Source organism: Carcharodon carcharias, chromosome 12, assembly GCF_017639515.1.
Source record: "Carcharodon carcharias isolate sCarCar2 chromosome 12, sCarCar2.pri, whole genome shotgun sequence".
NCBI classification, from domain to species: domain Eukaryota; kingdom Metazoa; phylum Chordata; class Chondrichthyes; order Lamniformes; family Lamnidae; genus Carcharodon; species Carcharodon carcharias.
Genome location: NC_054478.1, coordinates 52,988,756 through 53,008,258, shown reverse-complemented (window position 1 = coordinate 53,008,258; position 19,503 = coordinate 52,988,756). Strand labels below are relative to the sequence as shown.

Here is a 19,503-nt window from a genome sequence, read left to right as displayed (position 1 = left end):
CAGGATGTTAGGAGAGATTACAACAGGAATATATGTATTCCAGAATTGCATGGAAGTGAATGTTTATATAGCTTAAACACTTCTAATATATCAAAGCAGGGTTTTTATGGATTGTAATATAACATTCTTTTAGCACTCGTAGAGAATTCATCTCAACATTTTACAAAGTAGAAGGAAAACCTGGTTGTGGACCTGGTGGGTAACAAGTAAAAGATGTCACAGGAGGGGCCCAGTGTTGATAAAGATTCCCAGAGTGTCACATTACTCCTGCATTCTGTCCTTGTATAGGGTTACGGGAGTTTGCAGGTGTAGTCCCAGTAGGGCGACCTAGGTTCCCCTCTTACCCTTTCCACCTTCACTCTCCTCTATCCTCACTCTTATTCCATCTGTCCCTTTATATCTATCTGCATCTCCACTCATGAGCCTCCTTCTCCATTCATCCCCTCCACCCCACATTTGAGTCCAATTATCCTCCCACCTTCTAACTGTTGTGATGTCCCATGTGCTTTGGGAAGCATGCATTTTTTTGTGCAATGTCCGTTTAAGACAAAAGTGTGCTGGGGAATATTCTGAAAGATGCTTAATTGATTTCCTGATTTTGACATCAATAAGCTCCAAGAAATGTTTATGTGACCTAGGATTGGCATAAGGATAAACAGACCAGAAGCAAAAGATAAATAGAAAGCTAACTGCAGTGTGGTTAGTTCCGCCAGTGTTTTCTATTTGGCAATGCAGAACTCACTGAGAATTTGTGTAAAGAGGAACCAAGCAAGGTTCTCTCTGAATGGAACAGCTTTCTGTTTGGCAGTCTTCGAACAGATCCTGGTGTTGAAGCAGTTCTCTGAGACTCGAGCAGAGTGTGTTACTATGAGTGTTATACAACTAGAAAGAGAAGACCGCTGAAGACTGTAAGTGCAAAGAATTTGGATTGGACAAGGCACATTGCTGCTGGTTCAACCACCAGACCGTTTAAAGTGTATAGAGAAGGGAGTCTCTGGGGATTCTTTGATATCAGGGCACTTGTGACCTAAGTGGAAGAACTTGCGTAGACACGCGCCATGTCAGTGTGACTTCAAATGGAAAACAGCTGTTGGCGAATGGCTGAAACAACTGAATGAGAAGTGTGAAAGACCAAGTTGGAAAGACTGAGATTACACATGGCCCCACATTTGTGCAAAAAGTGATGCGTGTGCTTGTAACTAAGTGAGCCGCATCTTAGTTGTATTTAAAGTGAAATGTACATTTTTATTTGAAATATCCTTCACCTGTTCATTAGTGTTTTAATTATGTTGATTATAGTTGGTTTGTAACAGTAAAATAATGTTCAGCAGTTTTCTTTCCATTAATGGGGATTCCTTTCATTTAAAAAAGTTATTAGTCTCGACAGGGATCATAACACATCATTTGACTAGAACACAGCACATAAAATCGACTCTTCATTAATAAACCTGGAGGAGATCAACTAGCCATGCTTTGATTTGGGAAATTAACAAATTGCTGTAAAGGTGGAGTTTGTTATTTGATTTCTTAATGGAGGACAGTCAAAGTAGTAGGCCATTGTCCGAACCACAGCAGGAATGCTAAATTTGGAAAATACTGCAGCCAGAAACTCTATGCTTTCTGAAGGATTAAGGTGAGATAGAAACTTGACATTGCCTGTTGTGAACGCTTCTTCTACCCCACCCAACCAAGTTGGAACAGTATTCACAGCTGAGCAAACTGTAACAATGGCCCAGATCTTCTGGTCTCCAGATCATTGGAGACCAGATGTACCACCCAAAATGCACATAGGTGCTGCATGGAAGTCTCAAAGTGCTGACCTCCATGAGAATTGCCCAGGAAGTTTTAACTTCCAGCAGGTAATTCCTTGGGACCCTCCACAAACATGTGGACAGTTCTGATTTACTTACCTGAATAGTAACCCGGGAAATATCAGAGAGAAAACTCCTAGCTTAACTCCTGGGTAACTACAGAACTGACCCCCCAATCACTCTCACTGACCCTTCTCTAACTCTCCCCTCAGCCCCCAGGCTAACCTCTTGGACTCACTGACCCACCCTGAACCACTGAGTACCCCCAATCCCCCCAACCAAACCCCGACCCAACCTGACCACATTTCCTGACCACGCTAACTCCCAACCACCCAACTACCTCATCCCCGACCAAACCCAGCTACACCCCCTCGACACAACCTGACTAGCCCCCCAACCTGACTACCCCTCCTGACCTGACCCTACCTATTCATTCACCCACCTACCACCCTACACACTTGCACCTTACCCACCTGCCACCTGACCCACCTGCTCCCTACCCACCTGCCACCCCACCCACTTTCCACCTCACCCACCTGCCACTTCATATGCCTGCTACCTCACCAATCTGCCCCCCCACCCACCTGCCATCCTACCCACGTGCCACCTCACCCATCTTCCACCTCCCATTGTACCCACCTGCCACCCCACCCGCCTAACACCTCATCCACTTGCCACCCTTTCCACTTCCCCACTTACCTCACAAATCTATTGACCCTACCATCCTGCCTATTCACTTAGCCATTCACTCACTCACTAAAATTCACATTAGTGTTGTAAAATGGGGGTGTAGCTTGTCTTCCTTCCGACACTCCAGCACTACAACAAAGCTCTTTGTGGGACTGTAAGCTTTGCATTTCTGAAGAGGTTGGGTTCAGAAGCCCTAGTCAGAAATGCAGAGCAGAGTTGGGGCGCAGAAAAGTATTAGTGGAGAGGCAATCTGACGATGATTGCTGCTTCACAGAAGATCTGGGCCAATGAATTCACTACAACACATGTGTGGATGTGTGATCTGTGACCAGCAATGACATTCCTATGTTAGTAGTTATATTCATACTGGATGATATATTAAGTATGCCTATAAGTCTAATTTATTTAATGAGGAACACAACAAGATGAAAACAATGCAGGTGGCTGAATATACCATGTTAATTCATGAAGGGGTCACCTAGCCTGAGAATATAAATAATCATCAGTTGAAATCATTAAGAATAACACTGCACACAGAATTAAGGAGAAATATCTCATTAATCATTCAACTAATGATTCATTAATCATGTAACTATCAAATGGTCGATCCATTTGCAAAATTTAGATTGACAATATAACTGTAAATATGCAATGTGCACATGGTTGTGCTATTACATTTTCTTTCATTCTTAATCAATTTGAACTGTAGGGGCATTTATAAAATTTATGTAGTGGTAAAATTATTGAAGCCATGCTCTGCTTTGCACAGCACTCACACATTTAATCCCTGACCTCACAAGATGCTTCCCTTTGGTTGGCTTACATCAGCTCAGTCAGCAATTATTTTGATTGCATTTGATATGTATTTGGTAATAATGCAAAATATTTAAAGGTACAGTGCACCCAAATGATTTTAGTTATCTAAAAGATTTTACATGAACTTTAGAAAACCACGATCCAAACTGTGGTCAGTATATCAAGCCTGCAACTATGAAATCACAGTTCCAAAAAGATTTTTTTTAAAGTACAATTACTATATATTAAAGAAACCAATAAACTGATATATTCTAGTTAGAAACATTAACCAGATAAAGATTATATAAAAGCAAAATAGTACAAATGCTGAAAATCTAAAGCAAAAACAGAAAACCGTGGAGTGCTCAGCAGGTCTGGCAGCATCGCTGAAAAGATAAACATGAATATTTCAGACCCAGGATCTTTTATCAGAAGTGGAAGCAGTGAGGGATGTAACAGGTTTGATGCAAGTGCAAGAGATAGGAAAAGAGTGGGTGAGGGATAAAAGAACCAAAGGCAAGGCCTGTGATAGGATGGAGAGTTAAGGGTAGGAGAGTTAAGTTTTGTCTTTTTATCATTCACAGGATGTGGGCTTCACTGGCTAGGCCAGCATTTATTGCCCATCCCTAATTGCCCTTGAGAAGATGGTGGTGAGCTGCCTTCTTGAACTGCTACAATCCGTGTGGTTTAGGTATACCCACAATGCTGTTAGGGAGGAAGTTCCAGGATTTTTACCCAGCAACAGTGAAGAATGGCAATATCTTTCCAAGTCAGGGTGGTGAGTGGCTTGGAGTGGAACTTCCAGGTGGTGATTTTCCCATGTATGTGCTCCCCTTGTCCTTTGAGATGTAGTAGTCATGGATTTGGAAAGTGCTGCCTAAGGAGCCTTGGTGAGTAATTGGTACACACTGCTGCTACTGTATGCTGCTACTGGCGGAGGGAGTGAATATTTGTAGATGGGGTGCCAGTCAAGTGGGCCACTTTGTCCTAGATAGTGTCAATCACCTTGAGTGTTGTTGGAGCTGCACTCATCCAGGCAAGGGGAGAGTATTCCATCACATTCCTGACTTATTCCTTGTAGATTGTGAACAGGCTTTGGGGAGTCAGAAGGTGAGTTACTTGCAGCAGGATTCCTAGCCTCCAGTCTGTTCTTGTAGCCACTGTATTTATATGACTAGCCCAGTTCAGTTTCTGGTCAATGGTAACCTTCAGGATGTTGATAGTGGGGCATTCAGCAATGGTAATGCCATTGAATGTCAAAGGATAATGGTTAGATTTCTCTCACTGGAAATGGTCATTGCCTCACACTTGTGTGGCCCGAATGTTACTTGCCAAACATCAGCCCAAACTTGGATATTGTCTAGGTCTTGCTGCATTTGGACAAGGACTGTTTCACTGTCTGAGTCGTGAATGTTGCTGAACATTGTGCAATCATCAGTGAATATCCCCACGTCTGACCTTATGATGGAAGAAGGTCATTGATGATGAAGCAGCTGAAGATGGTTGGGCCTAGAACATTACCCTGAGGAACTCCTGCAGTGATGTCCTGTTACTGAGATGATTGACCTCCAACAACCACAGCCATCTTCCTTTGTGCTAGGCATGCCTCCAAACAGCAGAGAGATTTGAATTGATTAATGGGATAATAGTGCAGCACAAAAGATGATGATATTGGGACATGAATTTAAATAATAGATGGGCCCAGGCAAATTATTCTAATGTTCACTATATCAAATATAGGAATGTTTTGATAAGAAATCCTTTTAGTTTTATTCTATACCTAGAACAATACTGACTTCTTACAGTATCTATTGTGATTAAGAATCTGTGTGACAACGGTTTACATGTAACTGAGCTGTTCTTTTTAATCTCATTTTATGAGGTTCCTCATCCTCCAAGTACTAACTGTTCCTTCAGCTCTAAATTTTTTTTTAAATTATTACATTGTTTTGTTTAATTGGAAATGTTTTGAACACCAAATTAGAGATTGAGCTGTGTTGACAAGCTTTTTAAGTTAACTTTGATTTTGTCTATTCCATATATTTTAAATATTGTGACATTACTTTTAATAAATTCTATTAGGTTTTAACAACAGGTTTTATATTTCATCACAAACAAGCTATTACCTTTCAATTTCAATTTTAAATGGATATTTGTAGACTATGCTTTCACATGCACACTTCATTTTGCAGAATTTGTGCCTATTGGATGGGCATAAAACATGCTGCAGGGAGGGAGCAATCCCCTCCTCCAGTCTTGCAAAATTTCCCAGCACTTCCTTTGTCTAAGCCATTAAAAATTCATGAAAAATAAACAGCTTAGCAAAAAAAAACTCAAAATGCACCATAAACAATATGTACATGGATTGGGACCTGAATATTAAAGGGTTTAGTGTTTAGTGTTTAGGAAGGACCAGAAGTGAGGAAAAGGTGGAGTGGTGGCTCAACTAGTTAATGATGGTATTAGCACAATAGAGAGGGATGACCTAAGTTCAGGAAACCAGAATGTGGAAATGGGTTGGGTAGAGATGATAAATGGTGAAGGCAAGAAGTCACTTGTGAAAATTGTGTACAGACTCCCTAATAATAACCACATGGTAGGAAGGAGCATAAAGGAAGAAAAAAATGAGAGCTTGTCAGAAAGACACGGGAGATTTTAATCTGCATATAGATTGGAAAAGTCAGATGGGCAAAGGTAGCCTGGAGGAGGAGTTCATAGAATGTTTCTGGGATAGTTTCTTGAAACGGCATGTTTTGGAGCCAACCAGAGAGCAGGCTATACTAAACCTAGTATTGTGCAATGAGATGGGATTAATTGATGACCTCATAGTGAAAGTGTTCCTAGGTAGCAGCCACCATAATATGATTTAATTTTATATTCAGTTTGAGGGAGAGAAGAATGGATCCGAGACTATGATTTTAAACTTCAATAAGGGCAATTATGAGGGCATGAAAGCAGAGCTGATTAAAGTGAATTGGCAAGTTAGGTTAAAGCGTACAAGAGAAAGCTGGCCAGAAATATAAACTTAGATAGTAAGAGTTTCTAAAAATATTTTAAAAAGAAACAAGTTAACAAAGTGAGCATTGGTTCTATAGAAAAGAGTCTATAATGGAAAACAAGAAGATGGCAGATGAATTGAACAGGTATTTTGCATCAGTATTTACTATAGAGGATACAAGTAACATCCCAGACGCAGATATAAATCAGCAAATGGAAGGGGGGAAACTCAGGAAAATTACAATCACCAGAGAAATGGTACTGAGTAAACTGTTGGAGCTGCGGGCTGCAAGTGCCTAGATCCTGATGGACTTCATCCTATTTTTTAAAAGAAGTAGCTATTGAGATAGTTGATGCATTGATTTTAATTTTCCAAAACTCCCTAGATTTGAGGAAGGTCCCATTAGATTGGAAGATAGCAAATTTAACTCCATTATTCAAAAAAGGGAGACAGAAAGCGGGAAACTATAGGCCACTTAGCTTAACATCTGTTTTAGGAAAAATGTTAGAAGGTATTATGAAAGAAGCAATAGCAGGGCACTTGGATGAGTTTATGGTAATCAAGCAGAGTCAACATAGTTTTGTGAGAGGGAAATCATGTTTAACCGACTTATTGGAGTTCTTTGAGGATGTAACATGTGCTGTGGATAAAGGAAAACCGGTGGATGCACTATACTTGGATTTCCAGAAGGTGTTTGATAAAGTGCCACATCAAAGGTTCTTGCAGAAAATAAAAGCTCATGACATGGTGTAAAAATGTTGGCATGGCTAACAGGAAGCAGAGAGTAGGCATAAATGGGTCTTTTTCAGGCTGGTAAGATGTAACAAGTGGTGTCACAGGGATCAGTGCTCAGACCTAAACTGTTTACAAATTATATAAGTGACTTGGATGAATGGATGGATGGGATGGTTGCCCAATTTTCTGATGACACAAAGATAGGTAGGAAAGTAAGTTTTGAAGAGGACATAAGGAGGCTACAAAAATATATACATAGGATAAGTGAGTGGGCAAGGATCTGGCAAATGGAGCATAATGTGGGAAAATTGAAATTGTCCATTTTGGCAGGAAGAATAAAAGAGAAGCATATTATCTAAATGGTGAGAAATTACAGAGCCCTGAGATGCAGGTGGATCTGGGTGTCTACTGCATGAATCACAAAACGCTAGTTGCAGGTATAGCAAGTCATTAGGAAAGCTAATAGAATGTTATCATTTATTGCAAGGGGAATTGAATAGAAAAGTAGGGAAGTTATGCTTCAGTTATACAGTGCACTAGTGAGACCAGAGCTGGAGTACAGTGTACAGTATTGGTCACCTAATTTAAGGAAGGATGTAATTGCATTGGAAGCAGTTCGGAGAAGTTTTACCAGACTAATACCTGGAATGGGCAGGTTGTCTTAAGAGGAAAGGTTGGACGGGCTATGCTTGTATCCACTGGAGCTTAGATGGGTAAGAGGCAATTGATTGAAACATATAAGATCCTGAGGGGACTTGATAGATTGGATATGGGGAGGATGTTAACTCTCGTGGGAGAATCTGGACCTCGGCATCACTGTTTAAAAATAAGGGGCCACTTATTTAAAACGGAGATGAGGTGAATTTTTTTCTCTCAGAGGGTCGTGAGTCTTTGGAACATTCTTCCTGAAAAGGCAGAGGAAGCAGAGTCTTTGAATATTTTTAAGGCAGAGGTGGACAAATTCTTGGTAAGTAAGGGGATGATAGGTTATTGGGGTAGACGGGATGCAGATTTGAGGTTACTATCAGATCAGCCATGATCTTATTAAACGGCGGAGCAGACTTGAGGGGCTGAATAGCCTAGTTCTGCTTCTTGTCCATATGTTCGAATATATACACATGAGGCTGGATTGTACAAGACTTCGTGGTCACCATGCCCATGGCTAAAAGGTTAGTGGTGAGCCCATCCAGGGAAGAACGGCTACCCTACTGTTAATAGGCTGAAGTTGAGATTTCCACTCCTCAGGGACAGAAAGTCCAGTCTCAGAGAGCTGGTGGCCAATCATGGACTGGCAGGCCTTGACATGCCGGTGGTTCCATAGGGACAGTAGTGGCCACTGCTGGTATGCGCTCTGGCGATGAGGACGTGAACTGTGATGGATCAGATCTTTGTAGGTGTTTTGGGTGTTGGTGGGAAGTGTGGGGCCAAGGTTGAGGAGACCATTGATGAGGTAACCTGGAAGGTGGTTACACCTTTAGGGTCCTCCCATGGGCCCAGGAGACAGATAGGGAGGGACATCAAATGCCTGCAGCGGCATGCTGAGGCCCTTAAGTGGGCATTAATAATTATTGTTGTAATAATTAAAATTGTTGTAATAAAAATTGTTGTGTTTCTCTTCATTAACAACTCATCTGTTTTTTGCGAGCACTGTGGTTTTGTCCTGTTCCTTCTGAAGTGAATGGGTGCTCCATTCATTCCTAGAGTGGACTGGAATTTTCTATTTCCATGGTGTCCACCATGCTCTTGCTGGACGTAGATGTTTCGCAAATGGAGCCGTCAAATCCACTGGTTTCACAATTTCAGCCAAACATTTGTTTGCTGTTTTATTTTCGTATCATTTTGCAAACTTATTAATCCTTTCATTCAGCTCAGTGCTTCTCAGCAGGTCTGAGATATACAGTACAATTTCTTCTTCTAGTTCCTTGCACTTCAGTGTTGGATTCACATTTTCCAATCACATTTCTGTCTTTTCTTTTTTTGTCTGCAGTAGAACTTTGTCCTGGTCTTTCATTTTGGATTCAAAATGATGGCCAGGTCAGTCTCCAGTCAAGTCTTAATTTGTGCCAGTTCTGTAATTGTGCAATTTGTGGCTTCATTATCTGCTCAACAGCTTTTCCTTTCAAGGCCTCCTCTTTTCCAGTCAACTGGTTCTTCAGTTCTTCAGTCTGTTTCTTGTAGCTTTTGGCTTCCTTCTGGAACATAGAACATTGCTGAGTCTTATCTGCCAACTGGTTCTTCATTTTATTCAAAGTGACGTTTCCTTCTCTTCGCAATTTTCCAGGGGAATAAATATTGACCTAAGGGATTCTTGTGGCATGTGATGGTCTTTCAACAGCTTTCCTTTTCTTTGCAAAGTTCGCTTGCTTCAGCTTTAGCTTTGCTGTAATTCAGCATGGGCTGGAATTTTCCAAGCCCGCTGGCATGGGCATGATAGATGGCACGCGTAGAAAATATGATGCGGCCTGCTTCATGATGGTATGAAGGCAGGTTGCAATCGTACACTCAGCCCACCGATGGTGGGCCGCATTTCCTGCCATCAGTCAGCGGAAAGCTAATTGTAATACGTCAGCATATAATTAAAAAGCCATCCCGTCAAGCTCTTGGAACCCCGCCATATTGTCTGTCCACGTTGGCGGAAAAGCATGCCGACTTGCTTCACAACAGCACGCAGGCGATGTGCACTTGGTGACCCTCATTTTCGGGGAACTGAGGTGAATGAGCACCAGCGTTCTCCACAGCTCGCCTGTTGTTTATAAGCCTCAGGGACACCGTGGAGCAGGGACAACTGATGCCTGGCCCTGGAAGCGACTGCTGAGGGGGTGGGGGGGGAGGGGGGGGATGCCCAGGGGCAAGTGCTGGCCAGCCTCGGAGGCAACTGTTTGTGGCTAGGGGGTAGAGGGGTCTAGTGCTGCCCTGGTGCTACATCTCACGCACAGGCAATCAGGGTGGTGAGCAGGGTAAGCAACGGACTTGGCCACGCATTAGGGACACCTGCATAAACTGACTGAGCCTCAGCAATTGAGACAAATCAGACGCAGCCACAGTGATATGATCGGGGTCAGGCTCCTAGCCTGCCCACCCATGCAAGCAACGTGGACGCACCAAATGGCCACCAAGTGCTCCATACCTTACCCTCCCCCTCCCCACCCCCGACACAGACTTCGAGTTCAGCAGCAGTTTATTGGATCACGGAGTGCTGGAATGCACACATTGTACAATTTCCTCACCAGTGCTGGCTATGTAGCAGTCACTGCTGGAGGTGCTCACAGCCCCTTTCAATCTCAGCATCCTAGTTTGAACCAGTGCCCCCCCATGTCGCAGGTTGACTGGGCATCCATGCAGCACACTCATTCCTGGCCATCCGAGGGGTGACCAGCACTCTGCAAAGCATTAAGGGGCGATCACACAGGGTCAAGAAAGGTGCGAAGTACAGTCATGATAACCACGTCTCTTTCTCTCTCTCTTTCATGCTGCAGGAGGACCATGTCAGGATCATGATGGATCCTGGTGACCTAGCTGTATGCCTGATGGCCTACAGGGACTGTAAAAGATTGAAGAGAGAGCGACTGGGGCTCCTGGCCGTGCAAAGGCAGGAGCAGCGACCTCATGAAGAAGGTGCATCAGGGGCTTCTGCACACGCTGCCCAGGAGCGACAGCAAGCCGTGGCTGCTCGGCACCTAGTGACACCTAAGGTCTATAGACGTCGCCTGCCATTCCTGCAGTTGACTGAGAACCAGTGTTGCCGACAGCTGTGCATTTCTTGGGACCTGATATCTCACATCTGCCTCTTACTGCAGGACTTGGCACCAAGGAGACATGGAGGACATCCACTGCCAGTGGCTGTGACAGTGGCTGCGATACTCAATTTCTATGCTAGTGGCCCATTTCAGGGCTCCACAGGTGCCCTCTGTGGGATTTCACAATCCGCCACCCACAAATGCAGCCAGGATGCAAGGGCCATTGGATTCGCCCAGATCTCGGGATTCCCACAGGTTCAGGGCACGATTGACTGCACTCATATGGTGCTCAGGTCTCCATCGCTACACTCAGTGAACTTCATCAACGTGCAGTTGATAAGTGACATCCAGAAACGCCTCCTGTGCACAGTTTCCAGGGAGTGTGCACGATGCCTACATCCTGAGTTGTCTGCAGATCCCTGCAGTCTTCCAGGGTCCACAAAGGCTGCAGGGTTGGCTCCTTGTGGATGGGGCTATCTGCAGAGGCCGTGGCTAATGACACCCGTGCAGCGACGCTATAATGAGGTTCATGCAGCAGTTCGCCACTTGGTTGAGCAGACCATCAGGATGCTGAAGATGCAGTTCCGGTGCCTGGACAGGTCTGGTGGAGTCCTGCAATACAGTCTGCAAAGGGTGTAATGCATCGTCATCGTCTGCTGCACCCTTTACAACCTGGCGCTGCAACAGGGCGAGGAGCTGGCTGAGGAGAAAATGGAGGAGATGCATGTCTCCTCGGATGAGGAGGATGCCGATGGGGATGAGGATAAGGGGGTCCCTGGTGGTGACGATGACGGGAATGAGGTTCTCGCACTGGCTAGATGAGGCAGGCGCACTCGGGAGGCCCTCATAGCTGCCAGATTTGTGGAGGATGATGACAACATGCAGTGAGGTGTCTCCGTAGATCCTCACATCGCAGTTGTGAACATTTGGCTCCAGTTTGGATTGTGGCAGCGCCAATACCCTCTGTGAGAATGCTCCTGTCATGGAGATGCAGTGGAAGCCTTAATAGTCACTCTGTTGGAGGGGTGATGACAACATGCACTGAGGACACTCCTTACATCGTCACATAGCCTCTGAGAATGACTCCTGCATGGCCAAGGGCACCTCGCTTGGGATCCATGATCAGGGTCATCTCAGAGATACAGCCATAAAGCTTTAGACGCACCTGATGCTGTATCCGCCTTCAGCACCTCAGCCCTACAGGAGCTGCACCGCTGAGGTGCAGGCATCAGTAATGTTTCCAGGGAGTGTGAGGCTGGATTATCACTGTGGTCGGAAGGCTGCAGAGAGCACAGGGAAGAGGCCCTGGACTGACACACCTGCCTTTTATCTTGTGCAGAAAGATTTCACATCTGAGTGACAAGAACACTGCTCATTAGAACAAGGAGCCACAGGTGGGGTGATATTCTTAGGAATTTATTGACAATAGTGAACAGTATGTACAAGTGATCAACATCCATGCCCACTACCCTTGCAACTACTTTTACCTAACTTTCCTAACCCTGCCACGTCTTGGTGCCCCCTGGACATCCACAGCAGAGGTGGAGGCAGCCTGCTGACTGTGAAGTCCTGCCTGTGATGAATTTGGCGGGCATCCTCTAGAGGTCTGAGACTTGGAGGGCCTTGGCTTACTTTTGGGGTCCTGCTTTGTGGCAGTGGCACCCTCCTCTGCCTGTGAAGCTGGAAGGTTGGAGGCGGAAGAGGGGATTCGGATGAGCCGGTCACTCACAGAGCCATCTGTATGGATGGCCCCGGAGTGTGCACCTGTTGAACCTCCTCCTTATGGGTACGTGAAGGCCCCTGGCCTACTCCACGAGCAGGAGGGGTAGCTGAAGTGAGAGCTCAGCACCCCTCTCATGTTCACACTGTTGGAGGCCAACTAAGGCATCAGCGATGGAGTTAAGCCTGTGCAACAGTGCAGGAGTGACATCCTAGACCAAGGTCTCCATGGCGACCGCCATCCTGCCAGTGTTGACCTTGGTGTGTTGCAATGCTGGCGCTATCGCCTCAGCCTGAAGACGGACGGGCTCCTGCATCGTGCCTTACAATCTAAGGAGTGCAGCGGAAATCCCTTCCTTATGTTCCCGAGCTTGTCTTTGCAGCTCCAGCAACTGTGCCATGACCGAGTCCAGAGGCTCATCATCTGACTCAGACTCAGCAATGTTCTTCCTCCAGCAGTCCACCGAGTGCTAAGGATCTGGGAAGTCCCTGCCCTCGCCTGCTGTGGATCAGAAAGTGTGATGTGCTCACCAGATCGTGATCGCAAGGCTACTCTAAAGCTAGGTCCCACTGAGGTGTGCTTCTCTGTGCTGGTGGAGGGTGTGGGCGAGCGCTGTGATGGGACTTCAGGGAGGGTGCCTTCAGATTCTTCTTCAGAGGTTTCTTCGGAGCTTGATTGGAGACTCTGGGTCATGGACTCCGTCGGCTGTTTGGCAGTTGTGCCTATGAAAGCAAGGGGAGATAATTAATGAATGGCAGTGTTCTGTGAAAGAGAATAAATCGCTCACAGCATGGTTATCTGATGGATGTTGCATTGCTGGATCCTCACTTGGTAAAGCAGCGCCAACCTCACTGTCAGCACAGGACCGGTCCCAGTCATCGCCAGCCAGCCTGATGGCTCTGTTTTCGAATTCTGTAAGAATTTTGATCTCCGGCATCCCCCACCTGTCTGTGATCTTTCACTCCTGTTGTGTGCCAGTTTGTCTTGCATGGATAGAGAGAGGGAGAGTGTATCAGGATACCTGCTGGGCCAGATGATAAGCATGCCTCACCTGTGTGGGTGGTGAGTGGTCCCATGGATGGGATGAGGACAATGACGGTGTGTGTGAAAGAGCAAATGGCGATGAAAGGAGTGGATTACCCTGGCAGAACGCAGGAGATCATCCTTTTGCAGCACTGGGTGGCTGTCCTACTCTACAGGGCATTTACGCTGACCACAGCTGCCACCGCCTCACAAGCTGGATTGGTGATTTTGCTCCCCATCCTGCGGCCAGACCAGGGGTAGAGCACATCCTGGCGGGTCTCCATGGCATCCAGCAGTCGCTCGAGGGACCTGTCGTTGAAGCGGGGGGGCTGCAGTCTTTTTTCCTTTGCTGGCCATGTTTCCCGGGCATCGGTGGTGAGCTGGTGGTGATGAGTGCTTTGCTGGCGGCTGTCTTATAAAGATGGCAGTCGGCGTGATGGCAAGTAGGCAAATGAGAGCCTACTCACCATGGAAATGGCGTGTTTTGCGGGAGTGAATAAATAATGAGGTGTGCTAGGGGCAATACGGCATGAAAACCCACCATTTTCATCGGCGGGCAGGGCTCCATTTTACCCACCCGCCACCGCACTTTGTACAATTCTGGGAAAATTCCATACATAGCCTCCTTCATTTTCTTCTGCTGTACTTCCATTCTGCTGTTTAAGACAGTCTCCATTTCTTCTTGTTGCTGAATGGTAACGCATTCCTTTGGCATTTGAACATGAAGAACAATCAACTATTTCTTCAACTTTTTATTTTCTTGTTGCCCTCTTGACAACTCAGTGCATTGTTTCATTGCTACTGATAGTTTCAATGCAGCCTTTTCTGAAGTAATTTCAGGGTTTGAGGGTTGTTATTTCCTCCTGATACCCTTGTGTCATCTCTGAAATGTGTTTGTTCAGATCTTAAACAGCTTGGTTTATTGAAGATTTTGGTTTATGGCACATCTTCAGTGGTATGTACTCAGCTTAAATCTTGAGTTTCAACTCTTCCAGTTCAGCTCTAATGTGAACATTTTGTTGTAGAACAGCTTCATTGACTTTTTTCATGTTTTGCTTCTTTTGAGTTACCTTAGATAGTTTTTTTTTAATTCACAGCAATCTGCTCACTCTACACTATCTGTCTCCCTTGCTCTGGAGTCTTTTTTGCCCTCGCTCTGGGGTCTTTTGTTGTCCTTGGCACTTTATTGGGAGTTGCCCTTTCTCTAGGGTCTCTTGTTGCTGCAGCCCTCTCTCTGGAGTCTTCTGTTGCCATTAGAGCCTCTCTCTAGGGTCTCTCGTTGCCCTCGCTCTGGGGTCTCTTGTTGCTTTGGTGCTTTATTGGGGGTGTGCTAGACCTTCTCCTATGGTCTGTACTCTCCACAACTTGGAGTTTAAGACATCTGTCAAAGCCTTTTAATATCTCACCAAATGTTGTCAAGTATTGATCTGTACGTTGGCTGTCGAGTACTTCATCAGCAAATGAACCAAAGACAAATAAAAACTTTCAACTTATACTTCTTCTGGTTATTTATTCAATCTTGTGGTTCTTCTATAAACTAAAAATTGTCATCTCCAAGACTCCCACTCTCCGGTCTGGTTTAGCCCTTTCCATAGCACAAATGTGTCTGGCTCTTCTAATTTTGCATCTATGGCTGGTTTTTCCTTTGATAGTTACTGCTTTAAATATTGTGACCACTCTAACAGCTGTCAGTGCAGTAACCTATTTTTTCCTGCAGATGTTGATTTCTCTGCGTACATTTCCCGTGCTTTTCCCAATTTTGGCTGGTTCTGCAGCAATCGTGGGCCTTCTTTTTTTTGAACTGTTTTAAACTTTTAAGGTAGGAGTATTTCTTTTCTGGCAACTTTTTCATTTTTTTACTCCTGAATGTCTTTTATGAACATCTTGCATTGAGGGAATTTTGGCGGGCTTGCAGTCCAATTGGGGTCTGTTTTTTTTTAAACTTAAAGAGACAGCACTTTGTTCTTGAAATATGTAAGTCTCTTTTTTTTTATTAAACTCTGTAGGTTCTGCTTGAACTTCTCACTCTGCCAGACAGTTTTTACAGGTTTGTTTTTTTTTTAAAGCCTTTATTTTTTACTTGCATCTCTCTTTCAGCTGCCCTCTGGATGCTGAACCCTTGGGACCACCACTTATTCTAAAATGTAAGTACAGCTACATTTTTTTGTATTTTTGCTCACCATCTCATGAACTGTGTCACTCAGGTTCTTGCTGTTTTCTGTAATGGACTTTTACTTACTCTGGTGGATTCCTCACATCCAAGCCTGTAGTGAAGCTTCAACTTTTTCTTCAGGTTTTCTTCTTAGATGCATGTATCTTCAGTTAGGCTTCAGTTGCTTTTAGTTTTTCATTCCTTGGGATGCTGTTCCAGGTCATGCATTTAGCTGCCAACTTTCATATCACTATGTCAGATTATGGTACAATCTCTGATGTAGTATCTTGTAGAAGTGACCACCGCTGCCAAACATGTTGTTCCAAGCTGATAGCGCTGATATCCCACCACTGCAAACCATGTTGTAATAAGGGTTCTTTAAATGTCTCAGTGTTGAGATCTTGAGACTTGTGTATTTAAACATGGACCCTTTTTTGTTAACCTTTAACCATTTACAGATACCAAGTTACTCTCATGCATGGAACTGTTATCTCCATGCAGGCTGGTTCCAGAGTGTTCTTTCTAGACTATTCTCTCAGTCCAGTACCATGTGACTCTTTACATCATATCATGGGTGGTCGTATTCTCTAGTCCCACATTAACCTTTGCTCTGGCAAGCACCTTTAAATTACAAAAGCATGCAGGCATATACAACATCCCCCTTTCTTCTCCAAAGAGAACTTTCCTTTCCATTGGAATATAACTATTTGCCACACAATCTTTATTTGCTATTCCTGCTCCCCCATCTCAAGTCTCTGACTTTATAAGTTCAGACGGTCTTCAGGCTTGACAGTTCTTCCACATCTCGGTCTGTCATGTTTGGAGGAATGGTAGTAGTATGCCATGTTTCTAGTACTTGGCTATATCCAATGGATTCGCTTTTTCCATGCCTTTGAGTTGTGTTTTTCTTTATTAACAACTTGTCTGCTTTTTTTGGACACTGTATACAGTCCATGGATATAGGAAGGAATTGTTAAGAGGTAACCATTTCTTTGGGGTAACAGAAGAGGGTTTAACAAAACAGCAATAAGCATAGGCCTAGGCACCTTTGTGTAGGGATTTAGGATTGGCATGCACCTTTCTCTACTTTTGATCATAATAAATATTTTAAACATATTTTGCTTTTATTCTGATCCTATTAAGTCTTCAATGTGCACATAGAGCTTTTTTCTAAGATATCGATTAAAAAAGAAAATCCCCAATAAAATTCATTGCTGTTTTGAGACAACAATACTTATTCTCACATTGATTGAAATCAATGGCTCACATTTTACTGGAGGAGGGCATCTTGTAGCATGCCTCTTTAGTCAGACATTTTCCCTTGCAAATAGCTTGAAAATTCTTTTGCACTGCAACTTGTTGGAATTGAAAGCTAATAATGGAACATTGAGATCAACAGGGCATCTGTGACCATAGTGAACAGTGGGACTAATAGTCTATGTCCTTAGTCAATGAAATTTAAAGTCTGAAGGGAAGGTAATAGGGCAAATTAGAGTAAAGACAGGTATAAAAGAGAAATAAGAAGTAAAATATATTGGGTAAAGAAAGAGTGAAAAATGACAGCAGAGGAAAACAAAGAAGAAATTTAAAAATGTTAATCGTAAAAGTTTCAACATCTCTAAGAAGAATTTACTACCTTCATGGATGAAAATCCAAAGTTTCTATTGTTCCAAAAGAGGGAAAATGGCATTACAGGACTTACCCTGTTAAGTAAAAGTTGTAACTTTCTGCAGAGACCTTAATTTGTAATTAATGAGCAACTGTGAAAACTTCTTGAAACTCACTAGGTGGTTAACAATGGGTTGTGATTTTTGAGAAGTTAACATCCAGCAATTCATGCCGATTCCCAACTCAAGGGTATCTCTTCCTCACCACAAATTGCTGGATGAGGTGCACAGTAATAATGATGTGAGGATTAAACTCACCATTATTTTGTTAATAAAATCTGGCCAAATATCTTTGCATAGAGAGGTAATTTACAGTGCATATTTTGATTTGATTGATAAGTAACTATTATAAAACCAGAGAAGAAAATATTTCTATTATTCAAATGATGGACTATAAAGAAATCTTTTGATGTGCTCAATTGTAAAATGTAAAGCTTTTAAATGACAATGAGGTAGATTTTCAACTTGCAGCCCAGGCATAAAACTAACACTCTGGATTGACCACCCATTATAAAGGTCACCCGATTTTAATGCCCATCTATAATGGCCCAACTTGCAATGCCAATTTGATACCTAGATGACAAGTTGAAAACCTACCCAACTGTTTCCTCCATGTGAAATTCCAAAATGAATCACTGTGAAGGACAACCTTGTTCATTATATTCCAAAAGGTGAATAGGCTGGTTCTTCTTGGAAAATGGCCATAATTCTCAATATCTTTTCCACTATGTGTGATTCATGCACATTCCAAGGTGAATGACTTTGAATAGCACCAATGTTCACAAAATCTTTCCTACCTGAGGAGAGCCATGCTTCAATAGCTCAATGACATACATAGATTTCCACATTTATCAATAATCATGGGGACACTACAAAATGTACACAAACAAAACAATTAAATAAGATGATTCATGAAAACTTCAATCTGATTTGGGCCAAAATTCAGATATGGGAAAATGTCCACATTTTGATGCAAATTGATAATGTGTACATATACGGTTTCACAATTGATTAATATTTAAGTCTTTTACAAAGATTAAAAGAGAAAACTGAAAATGTGCAAGAATATTTGAAAAGCTAGAACTGTACATCATCACAACTGGAAATCCTGATTAAGACAAGCAAAAATTTCCCTGACTTTTTGCTTTTAAATCCTTTCTGTTTTTCTCCCAAATGATTCCACATGTCAATATTCCAAAGGCAGATATCCGTTGCTACTAGTAAGTGACTGCCTGTAACTGTTCTCAATACATGGATAATTTTAACTTTCAGCAATGCTGTAAAATGGGGAATATCAGATCGGCCAACACCTCACCCAATATTCCATTTCACTGAAGTTGATGAAGAGAAAACTTGGGCTGTTGTATAATCTGTGGCCAAACCTATATCCTCTCATTCAACTGCCAAATTTACATTAGATCCAATCCATTTTTATGCAAGAAGTACAGAGGTTATTGTATAATTTAAAAGAAAAGTGGACGGACATTTTGAAGTGGAATAAAAGAGAGTAAAAAAAAGTTATTTTTAGTTTTGCTGGGGATTATTACAGATACAAAAGTCCCTTTACTATTCATTGAGCCAAGTAAGTTGCCATTTGATACTAGTTGCCTTGCCACTAGTCCTCTAATACCCTAGACAAGGCTAAACAGAAAATCATGCGGCAATTTCACATTGAAAACTATTACTTCCACCATTAATTGTGCAAGCTTTATAAATACAAAGATCAAAGTCTTGATATCAACTTTAAAAAGCTTAAACTATTCACAAAGTTGGTATTATATAGCAAGTAGAAAATAAAAATTGTTTGGCACTAGTGCAGTAGAACAGCTCATGAGCGAATTGATATTGTCTGGATCTGAAGCTGATAACATTATTGCAGCAATAAGACATAGAGGAAGTAGCTCCAGTCACAATGTTGTCAAATTCACAGAAATCTTTTTATCCATTGATGCGTGATGATGAGCCCAAAATGGGGTTGCAATATTCAATGAGCTTATTGCAGAGGCTGAGTTTACAACCATTAAGCTGAAATGTTTTGGATGGGAAGCAATCAATAGACTATTACAGATGGTTTGCATTAAATTGTCATTTATCTTCAGGTTTAAAATTTGGAGAAGCTTGTAAAAATAAAGCAGTCAAGTGTACTTGATCAAATGGGATTGCTAGCTGCAAGGA

General features: G+C 43.1%; 1 protein-coding gene across 1 annotated transcript in view; it reads right to left on the bottom strand.

Annotated features, from left to right (window-relative positions):
* The window catches only part of LOC121284675 (inactive dipeptidyl peptidase 10-like), an 864,551-nt gene that overhangs the window by 716,915 nt on the left and 128,133 nt on the right, over positions 1–19,503 (bottom strand). The gene's annotated exons all lie outside the window — the stretch shown is intronic.